This window comes from Hyaena hyaena, unplaced genomic scaffold, assembly GCF_003009895.1.
Source record: "Hyaena hyaena isolate Hyena2069 unplaced genomic scaffold, ASM300989v1 scaffold_99, whole genome shotgun sequence".
Lineage (NCBI taxonomy): Eukaryota > Metazoa > Chordata > Mammalia > Carnivora > Hyaenidae > Hyaena > Hyaena hyaena.
Genome location: NW_024080731.1, coordinates 1039619 through 1057531, shown reverse-complemented (window position 1 = coordinate 1057531; position 17913 = coordinate 1039619). Strand labels below are relative to the sequence as shown.

Here is a 17913-nt window from a genome sequence, read left to right as displayed (position 1 = left end):
CAAAAAAAAATGGATGTCTGGACATTTGGGAAAACATTCTTCTGTCTGTATGGTTTTTAATGAGATTAACATTTGAGTCAGTAGATGGAGTAAAATAGATTACCTTCCCTAAGGTGGATGGCCTTCCTCCAATCAGTTGAAGACCTGAATAGAAAAAAAAATGTGTAAAAAGGTACTACTTTGGCCGGATGACAGAGATGAGACATTGGCTCTCCTGGTTCTTAGGCCTTTGACTCAGATGGAACTTACATTATCAGTCTCCTGGTTCTCCAGCTTGCTAAATACAGATTTTGGGACTTCTCAGCTTCAGTCAACAGTCCCTTATGATAGATCTCCCAGATCCATTATATATATATACACATATATATATATATATATATACATACACACACACACATATATATATAAAATTTTATGTATATAATTACATATATATGTAACACACACACACACACACACACACTAGGGTTCTCCAGAGAAACAGAATTAATAGGATCCACCCATCCATCCATCCATCCATCCATCCATCCATCCATCCAACCAATCCTCCTGTAGTCAAATCCCCTCTTTCATTTTAGGCTACTCAGGACTGCCAGACTCTCAAGTTCAGAGTCTATTATATCTTCTATAGATTCTTAATTTGTGCTCATTTTCTTTTGCACACCCCCTGTGCTAGGATATGTACATCTGTTCAATGTAATTTTCTGAATGAAAATTCTGTTTCCTAGGTACTATTTGGGTGCTGCATACAAAGCAGTGAACCAAACAGACCCAAGACTTCCCTCAGATAACATACATTCAATGGGGAAAGACAGAAACAAGCAAAACAACAGGTAAATTATTTAATAGGATGGCAAGTGCTACAGAGAAGATTAAAATTCAGGAAAATGAACAGAGAGTGGGGATGGAAGTTACAGTTTTCAATTAGGTTGTCAGAGAAGAGCTCAGTGACAAGGTGACTTTTAAGTAAATATTGGCATAGGAGTTTCCTATCAGGGTTGTAACAAAGTATGACGTATCTAGTGGCTTAAAACAATATACATTTATTCTCTCGTATATTTCTGATGGTCAAAAATCTGAAATTAGTTTCACTTGGAGGAAATCATGGTGCTGTAGAACCACCCTTCTTCTGGACCCCCTAAGGAAGAATTTGTTTCCTGAACTTTTCCAGTTTCTAGATTATATTCCTTGGCCCAGAGCTCCTTCCTCCATCTCTCAAGTCAGAAGTATAGTATCTGGCTCTGGGGGTCACATTGCTTTTTCTGCATCCAATTTTCCTCCGCATTCTTTTGTAACTACACTTGTGATTATACTTAGGACCCGTTTGGATAAGTCAGTATAATCTTTCCATCTCCAGATCCTGAATTTAATCACATCTGAAAAACTCGATTGCTTTGTAAGACATTTACAGACCCCAAGGGTTAGAAACTGGTATCTTCGGGGGCCATTACTGAGCCTACCACAGGGAATAAAATAGCAAGCCATGCTCTTGTATGTATGGGGTGGGCGTGGGGGATCACTCCATGAACATAGAATGGCAATTACAAAAGTCCTGAGAAATGCATGTCCCCATGTATTCAGTGAATGGGGGAAGCTAGTATTGATGGAGTGAAGTGAGCAGAGAGTAGCAGATGAGGGCAGAGAAATAAAGAAGTGTCTAGTGACAGAAAAGATAGGCCAATCCTCCTCGTGAACTCATTTTAATTTAATCTTTTCCTCAAAGGAATAGATAGAAATAAAAATAAATAAAATTTATAAATTACTTTCCTTAAAGGAATAGATAGAAATAAAAAATAAAAAGCAGAATCACATTCTAAATACTGGAGTGCTGCTCCAGGATAGGGCTAAGAAAATACTATACCATCACCAACTAGGATTTATTCTAGGAATGTAACATTGGCTTAATATTAGAAAAACTATGATTTCATATATCATATTATATCTAAGGGAAAGTTATGATTATCTTCATAAGTGCTACAAATACCTCTGACAAAATTCAACACCCATTATGAAGAAAAAGAAAAAAAATCCCAAGTAATAATTAAGACATACATGCTTTTTTTTAAAACATTTTATTTATTTTTGAGAGAGAGATAGAGACAGCATGAGCAGGGGAGGGTCAGAGAGAGAGGGAGTCATAGAATCCGGAGACAGGCTCTGGGCTCTGAGCTAGTTGTCAGCACAGAGCCTGACTCAGGCTCGAATCCATGAACTGTGAGATCATGACCTGAGCCGAAGTCGGTCGCTCAACCAACTGAGCCACCCAGGCACCCCAACATGTTTTTTTAAAATATACATTTGTGTGTGTGTGTGTGTGTGTGTGTGTGTGTGTGTGTGTGTACACCGTACTTCTTAAGCTGTTATCTTAAAGGGGAAATACTACATGCATTTCTACTATCTCTTCTGTTAGTTGGCATTGTACTGGAATCATTAGCCAAAATAATTAGACAAGAGAAGTCAGCAAGAGACTAAAAAGAGTACTATCTCTACTTGCAGATAAGATAGTACACCTGAAATCCCTAGAGAATCAGATAAAACTAACTCCAACAATAAGATAATTCAGTAAAGAAAAATATTAAATTAACGTAAAAAATCAATAGCCTTCACATACACATGTAATAAATAGTTAAAAAGCATAAAAGTAGAGGAAAAATACATTTTTTAAAAAATATTTTTATTTATTTCTAGGAGAGAGAGAGAGAGCGTGAGCAGGGGAGGGTCAGAGAGAGAGGGAGTCACAGACTGAAACAGGCTCCAGGCTCTGAGCTGGCAGTCAGCACAGAGCCCGACGCGGGGCTCGAACCCACGAACCGTGAGATCATGACCTAAGCGAAAGTCGGATGCTTAACCGACTAAGCCACCCAGGCGCCCCGGAAAAATACATTTTAAAAAGCATCAAATACAATAGACTACTTAGGAATAGATCTAATATCAAACGTATAAAATTTCTATGAGGAAAACTGTAAAATATTCCCAAAAGTCATAAAAGTAGATTTGAAAAATGGAAAGACATTTCCTGTTCTTGAATAGAATGCCTCAAAATAAAGAGGTCAATTGATTTATAAATTAATGCAATCCCAATAAAAATGCAAATAAGCTATTTTTGCAGTTAGATAATATGCTATTAAACTTCATATAGAAAAAAACCATGCAGGAACAGTCTGGAAAATATGGCTAAAGGAAATATGAGGAGAGGACTAGCCTAGCAGATATTAAAACATACTGTTATAGAGTCTATAATTAAGAGTGTGTTACTGTGCATTTCTAGACAATAGATCAGTGGATTAGAATAGAAAGTACATAATTGGACAGAAATACAAATGGACTTAATATATGACAAAGGTAACATTGCAAATCCCTGGGTGAGGCTGGACATTCTTAAATAAATGGTGCTGGGTCAACTAAGGAGTCATTTGAGAAAAAATAAAATAAAATTAGATCCATATCTCGCACCATCAACAACAAAAAAAAAAGCCAACAAATGAATCAGGAACCTAATTGAACAATGAAACCAAACAAACAGTAAGAGAAAACAAAGATGAATTCTGCTTTAACCTCATTATAAGGAAAGACTTTCTGTGTCTCAAAATCCAGAGACAATAAAAAAAGATAAGTAAACTTGACCGTAGTTGTTTTTTTTTTCCCTAATTTGCGTGAAAAAAAAAACCCACCATAAATGAGGTATAAAGAAACTAACCAAGAGAAATTATTCATAACATATATCAAACCGCTAATGTCCCTAGCATATAAATAACTCTTAAAATGGAGAGAAAATTTACAACAACCTAATAAAAATGTCACAAAGATATGAACAAGTAATTGTCAAAAAAAATTTCTCCTCATACACAAGGAAAAAAAGTTTAAACTCACTCATAATGAAAGAATTGCAAATTAAGACAATGCTAAAATATTATTTTTCATATGTCAGACTATAAAAAAATGCAATGCAATAGAACATTCTGCCAGTGAGACTGTCAGGGGAAATTGCCAGTAGGAATGCAAATATGTATTCCTTCTGGTGGGAAATCTAGCAATACCTAACACAACTGCATATGCACACAGCTTTCAACCTAGCAATCACACTTGTAGAAATCTGCTCTAAAAAGACACCACCAAGAATAAATACATATGCATCAGGTCATTCATTGTTTGTAGGAACAGAATATTGAAACGACATAGATATCCATACACAGGAAAGTGGTTGAATAAACTCTAGTGCACCACACAATGCAAGTCCTGTCTAGGTGTAATATAAGCTGGGGAAGAGATCTACAAACTGATATGCAATGATTTCAAGGATATGCTGTTAAGTGAAAAACAAAGCACAAGATAATAGTGGATATAAGAAGATACGCACTTATAAGCTCATTTGTGCAAAATAAGTACTGAAAGATCAAACGAGAAACTAAAAAGAACTGATTATCTATAAAGAGCAAGGGAGGAATAGCAGAAACAGGAGTGAACCCCTCTTCTCTGGGGGTACTTTTTGGTATAGCTCTGATGTATAGACCCATAGTGACGTTTCATACACTCAACAAAGAAACAAATTAAAACCAATGAGGATGGGGAGGAATCCAAAATAAACACTAACAAATGAACTCTATTATATGAGTCATGTGATGAGTAACCATATTTATTTGCAGTAGGGACGAGGTAGGGGGAAAAAGAACTAATGTATATAACTTTGGGTACTCCAAGGCCAAAAAAACCCCCACAAAAAACCAAAAAACTGCACAAGTGCTGTGATCCAGTGATAAAAATGTTTCTTACAGTGATAGGAGTGAGAAATTTGGAAACAATTCTTAAGTATATTAGATTTAAACAAATAAGTAAACCTATGGTTGATAGTAAGAGCCAGGTTGGTCACTGTTGGATCACAAAGATAAAAAGCAAAGAAAGAAAGCCAAAAATGAACCTTTTTGTTAGATTAAACAGTCAATATCCCAGTGAAAACTCATGGTCTTTAATATATATCCAAGTAAATGGTTACATGAATATAGATATTTGAGTATGCCTGAATATTCATACACGTATTCCTTACTTCTGTTGAAAATAGGAGGAAAGCAATGATATATCAGTAACAATGAGCACACGTAATGCCCAGATCTAGTTTCTTTCTTTTTTTGGTTTATTTATTTTGAGAGAGAGAGAGAGAGACAGAGACAGAGACAGAGAGAGAGAGAATACATGTGAGCAGGGGAGGGAAAGAGGGATGAAGAGAATCCCAAGTAGGCTGTGTGCTGTCGTTGCAAAACCCAACATGGGGCTCAATCTCAGGAACTGTGAGATCATGACCTGAACAGAAATCAAGAATCTGACTTAACTGACTGACCTATCCAGGTACCCTGCCCAGATCTGGCTTCTAAACACTATCCTTCAATAAAAGGAACCAGGGATCCTTGGAGAAATAATTGGTTCCAGGATGGGGCAATGAAAATACGAGATGAACCTGAAAACTACATGTTATCAGTTAGTATGAAAGTGTTTTAAAAAAATAGATAGAGACTTGTCAAAAACATAGGCACCAATCTAAATAAGTTTCTAATGGCCTAAGCCCAAATATTTGAGGTTTCCACAAACACACACACATATGCAAATTAGATTATAACCCATAAAAAATAAATATCCTCAACATATTGAAAAGAGAACTACCATATTATCCAACAATTCCACTTATGAATACTTATCCTAAGAAAATTAAACCTCGATTTGAAGAGATACATGCACCCCTATGTTCATTGTAGCATTATTTATAATAGCCAAGATATAAAAGCAACTTAAGTGTCTGTTGATGGAAGAGTGGATAAAGCAAATGTGGTACATATAAAAACTGGCATATCAGTCAGCCATAAAAAATATGAAATCTTGCCATTTTTGACAATGTGGATGAATCTAGATGATATTATTCTAAGTGAAATACAGCAAACAAAGAAGGACAAACACTATATGATTTCATTTATATATGGAATCTGCAAAATAAAACAAAAGAACAAACAAAACAGAAACAGATTCACAGATATTGAAACAAACTGTTGGTTCCCAGAGTAAAAGGGTTTATGGGGGTGGGCAAAGTAGGTGAGAAGAGGATTAAGAAGTACAAACTTTTAGGTATAAAAGAAGTAAGTCATGGGGATATAATGTATAGCATAGGAAATATAATCAATAATATTGTGATAATCTTGCATTGTAGCGGTGACCAGACTTATCAGGGGAATCCTTTAATAATCTATAAAATATTGAGTCACTATAATTGACACCTGAAACTATTATGATATTGTATGTCAATTATACTTCAAAAAAACAAATCTTTGTGAAATAACAAAAAAAATCTACAAGTCCATATTGATACAAATAATCAAATAAACACATTAGGAAGAAAAGATAACTCTTTAAAAAAAGTCTCAATTAGTAACAGAGAGAAATATGAAATCAGCATTGACAAACACCACAGCAATAACTTTCTGCAGCCGAGATCAACTGATAGATGCTGAAATTATTGGTCAAACCTTGAAGGAGAAAGTGGATTTGTCTCAAAGTAACTCCCAAAGGCATTTATTAATTACAAAAGATAGGAAAGTAACTTTACGGTGGAGGAATCCAACAGAAACCACCTTATGCAAGTGATCAAGGTCAGCACGCTTAATAATCAAACATATCAACATCATGAACTTCATTATACAACATATTGAGGAGGACACGTATCATTTCTGTGGTATACTTGCCAAAAATATAACCTTAATTCAATTATAAGAAAATTTCAGGCATCCATGAATTGAAGAATATTCCACAAATCACTGATTGAGAACCTTCAAAAGTGTCAAGATCATGAAGGACATGGAAAGACATAAAAGATAGACAAAGGAACCGTTATAAACTGGAGGAGATTAAGGAAAAATAAAATTTAATTTTTTTTAATTTTAAAGTAAACTGGGATTCTGAATGGAGTTCTGGAATAGACAGACAACATCAGTGGAAAAGCTGAGCAAATTCAAATAAGTTATTTCATTCAGTTATTAAGACTACAACAGTGTTCACTTCTTGGGTTTAATAGTTGCAGTATGGATCAGAGCTATAAAGAAGGGATAGATGGAAATTCTGTACTATTTTTGCCAATTTTCTAAAACTGTAAGTCTAAAATTACCTCAAACATTATTTTTAAAGATTGTTGAGCTCTGATTTATCTCCACAGCAATGTCCAAAATAATCTTATTGTTTCTTCTTGCAACCCAAAGTATTGGAACTCTCCTATGATCTATTTTTTGAGTTCTGGTTGTTTGGTTTCTTTTTTTGAGTGTGTGCCCTGCTGCCTAATAGCTACCCAATGCATTTGTTGTTGTTCAGGACAACCAAAGTCAAGTTCTGCTTGCTTGCAATCAAAGAACATAAGTGATACTGGCTAGTTTACAAGAACGACTTTTCAAATCTGTTCTCAAGGTTTAGTTTTTCTTTATACAAGTGGAAAAATGTATTCGAAGAAAAAAATTTAAAGCGTGTTCTATTTGAGCTCTTTCTCTTTCATGTAATATAAAATGCTTACATCCTGTTGCCTCAAGAGTTAAAACAAGCTTTGAAATTTGGAGAAGCTCTTCATTCTGAGTACAAGGGTATAGACAGAAGAAATGGTAATAGAAGACAAAGTTGACTTTTGATAATAATTTTTACTGCTTTCAATTTTAACAGGCCACGACTCAACTTCCTGTGTGACTACACCTGGAAGTCTCCTCTGTACTTAGTTATAAAACCTAGGAGAGACGTCATACAGGAGGTGCTTAGTCACTGGGAAATATCTATTTCCTCATCATTGTGATTCTGAAACACTAATTTTCTGGCTTATTTCTCTCTTCACTCTTATCTCTGCCTCTTTTGCTGTCTATTGTGACTCCCAATCCTCTCTATCTCCACCAGGATTCAGCAGCATTAATTTTAAAAAATACGAGTTAAAATACCTTCTGAATCTCTCAGTTTGCAATAAAAGCTCCTGATCCTGATGTGGGCCTGTTCTCAGAATGCGAGTATATATAATGGTAGTTAGGACTTGTTCAGAACTAGACCAGTTGTGAAGAAACTGAAATTTATCTACTTTTATGACCCTCCTCATTTTTTTCCCACTCGACTGTTCATTTGTTTATTTATTTAAAAATTATGTAGAGAGAAAGACAGGAGACTACACCCATTAGAATATCTTACTTTGGTAGGAAAACAGAAAAACAAACAAATATGGTATCATGTAAGGGCTATAATATTTGTATGAATCTTCTTTTATTTAAACAACAATCTGTATAAAGTATGTACTTTTAATTAAAAAGTTTAAATCAGTAACAAAAGAAATGACGATGTAGACCTGGCAACCATTAAATTAAACCATTGTTGTAATTTAATTGTTTTCTTCCCATGGCACTAGTTTTTTACCTTTCTTGTGCTAATCATAGCACTCTGTTTTGTCTAAAAGTCATCTTCAAATGACAATTTTCTCCAGTACTTTTGTGGTATTTTAAAAGTGAAGACTACGTTGGATCTTTCCTCTGGTCTCTTAGTATTTAGAGATATTCCATCTACACTGAGAATTTTTTATTATCCACAAATATTTCAAAACAACAGCAACAAAACAAACCTTATTCAGTAAAATCATTTTTGGGGTGATGAATCTAGCCAAACAAAAACACTGGGTTGGTTCTTATGTTTAATTTCCTGCTTTGACTAATAATCCATGAACGTGTGGCGAAGGGCAGAGAAACAAGAAGAACAAGGACTGTTATTTATTCTTACTCAGCATAACCCATATTGCGGTCAACATGCAATCTTGAGCTGTCTGGAAGTCTAGAGCAACTCCTCAAGTTCTTTCCTTCGGTTCTAGCGGTTCCTGGAAAGCTGTAATTTTCCGCGTGCTGGTTTTGCACTCCTGTCCACTTTCCCACATTGATGTGCTATCTACTGGACATGGCCATAAGTGATTACCTTCTGGAATAACAAATCAATGAAAGTCATTCCTAGATTATAATCTAAATAAAGAACTAATTCTCCTTTGATTTTTCTGTGAATTACTAGTCAATTCATCTCTTTGTGTCTAGTCCTTATATACACTAGAATCCATACGTTATAGTCATTGTAGTCCTAGCTACTCACTAAATTAGAGAAAAACAAACTTTTGTTGTGTTAAGCTCTATCGTTTGGGGATATTTATTACTGCAGCAAAACCTAGCCTCTCTTTACTGGTATACTGCCAAGCTTACATGATGAAGTTCAGTGATTACCCATCCAGGAGCTAAAGGTCTGGTGGTGGAAAAGAAGAGTAAAGAAACAATTACGTCCTGGATGAAAGCATTTGATATTTATTTATTCATTGAATATTTGAGTGCCTACTATGTACCAGTCAGAAAAAAGTAAGAGCAAAAAGGTGATTGCAGCCCTGTCCTTATTGAGCCTTTGTAAAGCATTATCAAGAAGCCTACAATGCTGCTAAAGTATATAATGGCTATGGTGCTAAGAAAATACAAAATGGGGAATTTTAAACTGGGTAGGGAACTCAAGAAAGGCTAACTGAAGTAGTTACATGTATGCTAAAATGAATAATGAAAATAAGTTAACAAGGAGATATGAGAAGTGATCTGAACACAGGGATCAGAATGTGCGAAGACCTAGTAAGAAAAAGGTAAATGAGACAAATACCATATTGGATTTATGAAACAAAATGGATGTATTTAGGGGGGAGGGAAAAATATAAATGAGAATGGGAAGCAAACAGGAAGAGATTCTTAACTAAAGAGAACAAACTAAGGGTTAATGAAAGGAGGTGGGTGGGGAGTAGGCTAAATGGGGGATGGGTACCAGGGAGGGCACTTGCGATGAACGCTGGGTGTTATTTTATGTAAGTGATGAATCACTGCATTCTCCACCTGAAACCAATTTTACCATATATGTTAACTAGAATTTAAATAAAAACTTGAAATTTAAAAAAAGAAAAAGAAAAGGGTGAGTGGGAAGAACTCAAACAAGGAGTCTGATAGGGGGCAATAGGAGCTCAAGTGTGAGGAGATGAAGCTAGAGGTATACGTAGTTCATGTTAAAAAGTTTTGTCTTAATCTTAAAAGTGCCGCAGAAGCTGTTGAAGGTTATTGAGGGGGTACTGGAGATTAGATTTGTATTTCAAAAGAATCCTGTGGAGAACCAATTTGAGTGGCTACCAGCAAAGCAGAGGTTATTATAGTCGTCTAAATGGAAATAGAAATGGTGGATTCATGAGAAATCTAAAAGACAAAATCATCAAGCCTCAGTAATGAATAGGAATTAGAGACAGAAAGGAGTAGGAATCAAGAATAGTTTCTAGGTTATTGTCTTGAGTAGCTACATTGCTTATGGTTCCCGTCACAGAAATACAGCAAAGGGAAAAAGCACCTGCGGAGGAAGACATTTTTTTCCCCTCTATCTTGCCATGTTCAATGGCTGGGGCCCATAAATCATACTCCTAAAAGACAGATTAATAAGAAAATACATGATCTTAAGTAAGTAAATATGCACAAAAGTTCACAAAGAAACATGTGGCTCAAGGAGGGAGCCGGATGACTGAGGTTTATATTCCATCTAGGCTAAAGAAAGGAAAAGGAGATTTGGGGTTCTGGGCAAGGAAGGCAAGTTATGGGAAAGAGAAGGGGGGGGAAGTATGGTAAGCAAGAGTCACAAAAACCAGTATGCAGGTAAGTCCTCAGGTAATAAAATTGTCTCCATGAATAGCTAGCTCCCTTCCTGATAAGTAGATTTTCTTTACAAATGGAAATTTTCTTTATAAAGGGGAAAATGTGTACTCTATTTTTAGACAGGGGAAGGTAAAGAGCTTTCTCTGCCTCTCTTCTCAATTGCCTTTAACTCAAAATAATCCAAATGCCTAAGAGGCATATTTTGACGTAGCATATTCTGGCACCCTTCATGCCCAATTTAGGAGAGCTGAGGATGAATATGAATTACAACTGGGATGTGTAAGAGGAAATGTCTGTAGTATTCAATACCATTGATTATGTTTTCTTTAAAATACCTTCTTCTCTTAGTATCTACCTGGAATTCTTCCTATCTTTCTATAATCTCTTATTAAGTATATTTGCCTCTCCTGAACTTTAAATGTGAGTGTGCCCCAGGGCTCTGTCCTTGGACTACTCTCTTTTCTATCTTACTCATTCCCAACATGATCTTATCTGGTAGCTTGGCTTCCCATACCATCTACACGGTCACAACTTGCCACTTTGGATTTAAATCTCAAATGTCAGGTCATCTAGAAGCTGGCATCTACTTCATAAAAATTTTATACGTTTTCTTTCATGCACAAGGACTCCATCTACCTCCCACACTGAAACACGCTAGGGCTTCCTTTGTGATTCACAGAAGAAGGAGGGCCTTAAACTCACAAATAAACAAACTTTAAAAGGCTATTTGAAAAGCATTCAAATATACATTTGAAGATATGGGGGGAAATCACCTTTTTCTTTTAGGAGGTCAAGAAGAAATAAGTAATTGAACATTATTTAAAAGTTTAAGATGACCAAGTAAGTAAAACAGACTATCCTTTTGTTATTGTTTGTTTTAGTGTTTTGAATTAGTTACACAGGCTTCTATTCATTGAAGAGGGCCTGATTTCATAATATCCAGATGTGATTGATGTGGAGAACAAAGGCAAAAGAAATTTAGAAAACATAAATTTACTTACAATAACTTACAGCCCACTGACAAGTTCCTCTGGGAACTCAACTGCCTCGATTTTAGTACTTTGCTAATGGCAAAATCTAGTCGTAGCTTAACATTAGCTCTACCTCCAGGATCCTGTAAGTCTCCTTTAACATATAAAAATTCCTTTGGAAACTTCCTTTGTCTCTGCCCCACAGGATCGTTGATAGCAATCATCCTCCAAGCATATGGACCAGTAAGCTCTTATTAGACAGTAATAAATGACCTTTTTCCAAAAAGATACAGCACCCTCCGAGTTCTAGAAACCTTACTTTCAAAATTTCTTAGAGACTTATGCTATCCATAACTCTCTCCCAACTTGAAAATAGATAATCAATTGTGTGTGTGTCAAAGAGAGAAAGGGGGAGGGACAGAAGGAGAGAGAGAATCTTAAGCAGGCTCTGCACTCAGTGGGGAATCCAATCAATGCAGAGCTCAAACTCATGACTGTGAGATCATGAAATAAACCGAAATCAAGAATCGGGTGCTGAGTCACCCAGGTATCCCTCACGAATTCTTTCTTGACCCTTTGCCGCAAACCCTAACATTATGAATACTCTGCAGAACTCCAAATCTGTATATGGACATCTCACAAGGCATCTCTGCTAGGATGTCAAATCCGGATCTCAAAGTTAACATGTCAAACCTGAGCTCCTAATTCTTCCCACCAGCTACCTCCTACCCTAGTTACCATGGCAGTAACGGTGGCATCATTTCAGCTTCACTGGCCAAAACCTTTGGAGTTATAGTAGTCAGAATTCTCTGGAGAAGCAGCGCACCCATAGGATCCACAGCTTCTAAAAGGGACCTAAGAGTTTATTTGACCGAAATGCGAAGTTCAAGGCGGAGGCAATTAGTGGGGGTTGAATTTGGATTAGTTTGCAGGAGCTGATTGTAAAATGCTTTATGGGAACTTTATGCATGCTAATGGGGAGACATTGGACATTTTAAGAAAGGAAGCAACAGATCTTATTTTCATTCTAAAAAATAAAATCATCAACTCCAATCTACACAATGTGTAGAGGGCTAGAGAGAAATGGTTGTTCCTAAAATGATCTTGCCTACAATTAGCTAACTCTCAGCATTATTGTGTCTTCTTAAGGAGAGAGAGACACAAAAGGTCCAACAACATTATTAAAGACGGGAGTCCATCCCCTACATTAAATATAAACAAAAATTATTAGGGAAAAATGATGTGATTGTAAGTTCCTAAGTCTGTGTTGCATTGAAAGAAAAAGTCATTTTGAAGTAATAAACAAATATAATTGTAACAATGATTTCGGTGCACATGAGAGCTGAGGAACTAATTATTTCCCCCCTCTAAAGTGCCTACTGCTGTTTATCAAGTTTGCAAGATAAATGCTTTAATTCATTACATTTACATAAATCCCCTTGCAGAGCCTTCTTTATCAGCACACTTACAAAATGAATTGATTTTCTAACACTTTCTAACTTTTTTCAATTAGCATACTTACACTTGCACTTTATTAAATTCAGTGTTTCTTCAAAGTATCTTATCAACTTATCATGAAAAAGTGTGGATTCCAGAATCAATCAAAATTTGAAAATTTAATTTCCTCCCTTATGAATAGAATCCACTTCGTCTCACCTTCTGCGTGATACCCACTACTTCCATTAAATCAAAACCAGTGACTGTGCCCTTGGTAGGTTTAACTGCCATAGGAGAACTGAAAAATTAAATTGCAAGTTCGTTAAAAAAATGTGGTATATCATGAAGAAGACTGAATAATTTTTTTTTTCAAAAAAATTAAACTCTCCAGGCATGAGTTTCCCTTAATATGAATTGTTCTCCTCTCCTCAGAACACAGCACTTAGTAAGTTCATCTGCAACCACACTATAATCAAGAAACAAATCGCTGCCCTTTACAATACTCACTAAATATATCAGAATCACAAGTATCAACATACATTTCTGTTCTTTTTTTTTTTTAGGTTTCAGGCTGAGCTTCTTTTTTTTTTTTTTTTTTTTTTTTTTTTACAAATAGTTTATTGTCAAATTAGTTTCCACATAACACTCAGTGCTCATCCCCAAAGTGCATACATTTCTGTTCTTATTAGCTTCTCTAAGTACCTCCTAAAATAGGATGAAGTAGCATTTGAGAAATGGGAGGAAGAAACAGAAGGATATAGTTTTAACTTTAAGCATGTTGAAGAATAGAACAGACCCAAGGTGATCTGTTGTACAAAGAGCTCTTAGGCGCTCCCAGATATTAGCCTGGACAAGAGAACAGCTGCCGGTTTCTCATTCTTTCTCCCCCGATACAGATCGACTCAGATTTGATTTAGCTCCCAGTTTTATCCATTTCTGAATCTTCTGGGTGCAAAACCAATACCACCCACCTTAACTAAATTTTAGACAGTTTGCTTCCTAACTATAGTCTCTTGACATCACTTTTCTTAGAGCATGTACTTCATTCTTTCTTTGACTTTTTGAGATACACATTTTGTACAATCTAGAAATGCCTTTCTTGGACCGGCAAATCACCTTTTTTGAAAGGTAATCATTGAGAAAGATGGTCTCTAAAATGAAAGGAAAAGAAAGAAGGAAGGAAAGATGGTCTCAGACTCCCCGTCTCTGTGGGAGGAGTGGAGCCCAACTTCATAAGCACCAATTAGCAAATTCAGAAGCTCTAATCATATGGACATCTAGGATTCGCCACTACTTTCTTCCTAGCTCACGCCAGTGATTAAAAGGCTCCCACCTTTTGTTTCAGTGAAATTTAGTTCATTCCCTCTCTCTCATTGCAATAACCTTGCCTCCTATTTTAATAGTCTTGAATAAAGTCTCCCTTGTTTTGAGAACCCCGTCACATTCAATGGTTTTTGACGGGTCACAGGCTGATGTTCTCCACTAATGGAGACAGTCACAGCCCTGTTTAAGAATAGTTTTAGTGGTTAGGCCCGAAAAGGAACAAGCATACAAAACTGGAGGTTTTGGGTAATTGTATCTGTTGGCTGAGTGGCTTAGGGAATGTTTCCCCGTGGTTTCCCCGTCTCATCTGCAGAAGCTCCAGTAGATAACTCCACTGTCCCATCCCCTCCCTTCCAGGGGAAGAGGAATGAACTGTTTACGTGGTAACCTTAAGAGTAAGAGATCTGCTGACAATAAGATCATCTTGGCAGCACAGCCTGAGAAAGACTAAGCATTATATAAAGGGTCTGCTAAATTAATCAACTGAAATATAAAATAAGTTTCAAACTCAGGCACGGAGCAGGTAGATCATTTCTGACATCTTCAAATGTTGTTTTTCAGGTCAGCGCTTACAACAAATTGAAGATACTGAACTTATAAATTCTGTTTAAAATACTTAAAGGGATTTAATTAACTAAGTTGCTCAAGGAATTGGTTTTTCAAGAGTTTAAATCGTAGACTTGAGCTAATCAATTTTAATTAACAAATAAGTAACGGAGTAAAGGTGTTCTTTCTTAAAGGCAATTTTTAGATCTATAAATGACATGATAAAATTTGTGAAAAATAGCTTAAAGGCCTAAGGAAAATGTGGTTTTTGATTTTGTAACTTGAAGAAATTGTCAATTCAACTGCAAAATGCAAAAGTATATTCATTGCCAAAAAGCATTCTAGAAACTCCCATTAATTATTAAAGTAACTTACTAATAATTGCAGTCTTTCAGAGATTCTTTTGAGAAGCATAACCACAGATGTGAATACCACTAAAAGATCAATAAAAAGATACTGAATATTGACAATGGGGAAATTATCTGTATAAACTTATTTGGATAGTTTTTTTTTTTTTTTAAAGAAACCAACAATCAAAAGATGTGCCTCTTTAAAATAAAACTTCTATGTTCTAAAATGTCAAGAAAAATATTATTTGGTATTCTTAATTTATATTTCTTTTACTAAGCATATTGTTAAAAACATGGCAACAAGCCAAAAGTAGAATGCTTTATGCCCCAGATCACCAAATCAAGACTTGACTTAATCAGTTTCAGCTCTCCCTGAAATACAATCTTAAACCAGTCAAACCTGAATCAACTGATCAGCACTAGTTAGGTAGTCTGACTCACATACCCCTGCAATCCCCAAATGGAAAATGACCTTGCAATGACCAACTCGCTTCTTTGTCTACTATAACTTCCTTATTCATACTCACCTTCTGCCTATAAAAGTCGTTCTTTTGTATAGCTCCTTAGAACTCCTTCCTATCTGCTAGACTGGATGCTACTCAATTCATGAATCGTTGAATGAAGCCAACAAAATCCTTAAAGTTTACTCGGTTGAATTTTAGTTTTTTAACAATATAAAATTTCAATTGGTCCTTTACTACCCAGTGATCCAATTCTACACATGAGTAGAGTTTTAATTTTTAATGTTGTAGAAACAAACTAAAACGGAGTCATTTATAGTAGAAATAAAATGGAGGTGGCCAATGCAGGTACATTAAAGAAAATAAAATTTAGCCTTACCTAAGTTGCAGGAATTTACAGCTCTTTTTAGAAATCAGCAGAGGACACTTGCCAATCGCTGAACACCAAGCCTGTACCGGTACTCGACGTCCTTATATCCTGGATGCAACCAGCCTGATCCAAATGAGGAAGACAACTAGGCAGCCAATCAGCTGGAAAAGCCAAAAACTTCTGCATTTGCCCTGTGACGACCCCAGCTGTAAGCAACTCAGAACTCATTGTTCCCACAGCCTTGAGTCTTCAGGTGGAAACCCTTGCTGCAAACTCATCTTTTGCTTGTGTTTACTCAGTGTGTTGAGTTTCATTTTTAACAATGTTATAAGGCCTAGGAGACACCTTTGTACTAGAAATAAGGATGATACAATTGTGCCCATTTAGAGAATTACCACCTAACTTTATTACTTTAAATTATTATATAGATAGAAGGCTTTATGCTGAGCACCTCAACCTCACCATTGAGTGTTTCTGTTCTAGTAATGAGTGTTGGGACACACAGACAAAATAATGTCATTATAAAAAACTGAAAGGAGAGAGCTACTCTAGAAAGCACAGTAAGAGTTCATTTCTTACTGAAGTTCCCAAAGAATCAAGTATATTTGCTCTAAGTTATAGAGTAGGTAGGGCTTGACAGTGGCTGTGATGCAAATGTATTATATATAACTAAGTGTCCATTATCACATATGTGACTTCCCCAGTCGTGGAACTGCCCCTATGGGAAATACAATACATTTCAAGGGGATGCAATTTGCTCTGTAGCCTCAGGAAATAATTTTGTGAGAAAATGGAAACTTCCTCTACTAAAACTTAGGAAGCCAGGTCCTGTTTCTTCTCTGAGTAAGCGTATCACAAAGATAGCATTACCACGGAAATGGACGTCAATGGAAAGTCAGTAGCACTTACTAAAAAAAGTTAATTGCAACACATTCAAGAGGAAAAACCTGGAGAGACTTATCAGAAGCTAAGTGAAAAATAGGCTTGGGTTTAAGTGTAATTGAAGGGAAATTAACTACACAAGAATGAAAAATAGGGGAATGTGGGGAGGTGACAAGGCAGAGTGGAAGGAGATGACATAGATTTTTGTAAATGGATTTGAGGGAGAGGAGGACAGAGTAAGCAGAAGCGGAGAAATTCAGAACAGCAGTTACTAAAGCACGTTTGGTTGTTTCCAACAATAACAAAGGGAGGCCATTGCATGGGTGGGAAAAAAAGAACACTGGAGAAGACAGCATGTCCCGAGTCCAGTCTGTTTTCCCCAGCAAGGGTTGACCTAGCTCTGTGAGCTATTGGAAAGAATTGCATGTGCATAGCTGAGGGAGAAATTCAGACCTTTCTATTTTTCATTCAGTTGAGTGAAAACCAGGACACAATCAGCATAACAAAAGGTGTGCCGATTACTTAATATAATTCTGCATTCATCAAAAGCCTTTCTCTTTTTAGAAGCCTGTTCTCCATAAGTTGTTAGGTGTCTCACAGAGCTCATGAAATGCATCATCAAAGAAATACTGGTATTCATACGCATTAGGGAAAGCATAGGCAGGGCCACCTATTGGATATGCTGTGAAATTCAAGGAGAGGTTCCCCACTTAAAAATTCCTCCCTTGTGGGCTTGCTACTATGCAAAAAAAAAAAAAAAAAATCCCCTTTGCAGAGTCATTCAGGTTTAGGCAGTCTTTTCTTTGAAGTCCCAGCTTAAAATGTAATTCTGCATACTGGAAGAAAAACTAGACTTCTTTTTTTTTAGGCAGCATCCTCATA

General features: G+C 36.1%; 1 pseudogene; it reads right to left on the bottom strand.

Moving 5' to 3' along the window:
- Positions 1-16377, bottom strand: part of LOC120233959 — a 55077-nt pseudogene extending 38700 nt beyond the window's left edge.
- Positions 16378-17913: the final 1536 nt, after the last annotated feature.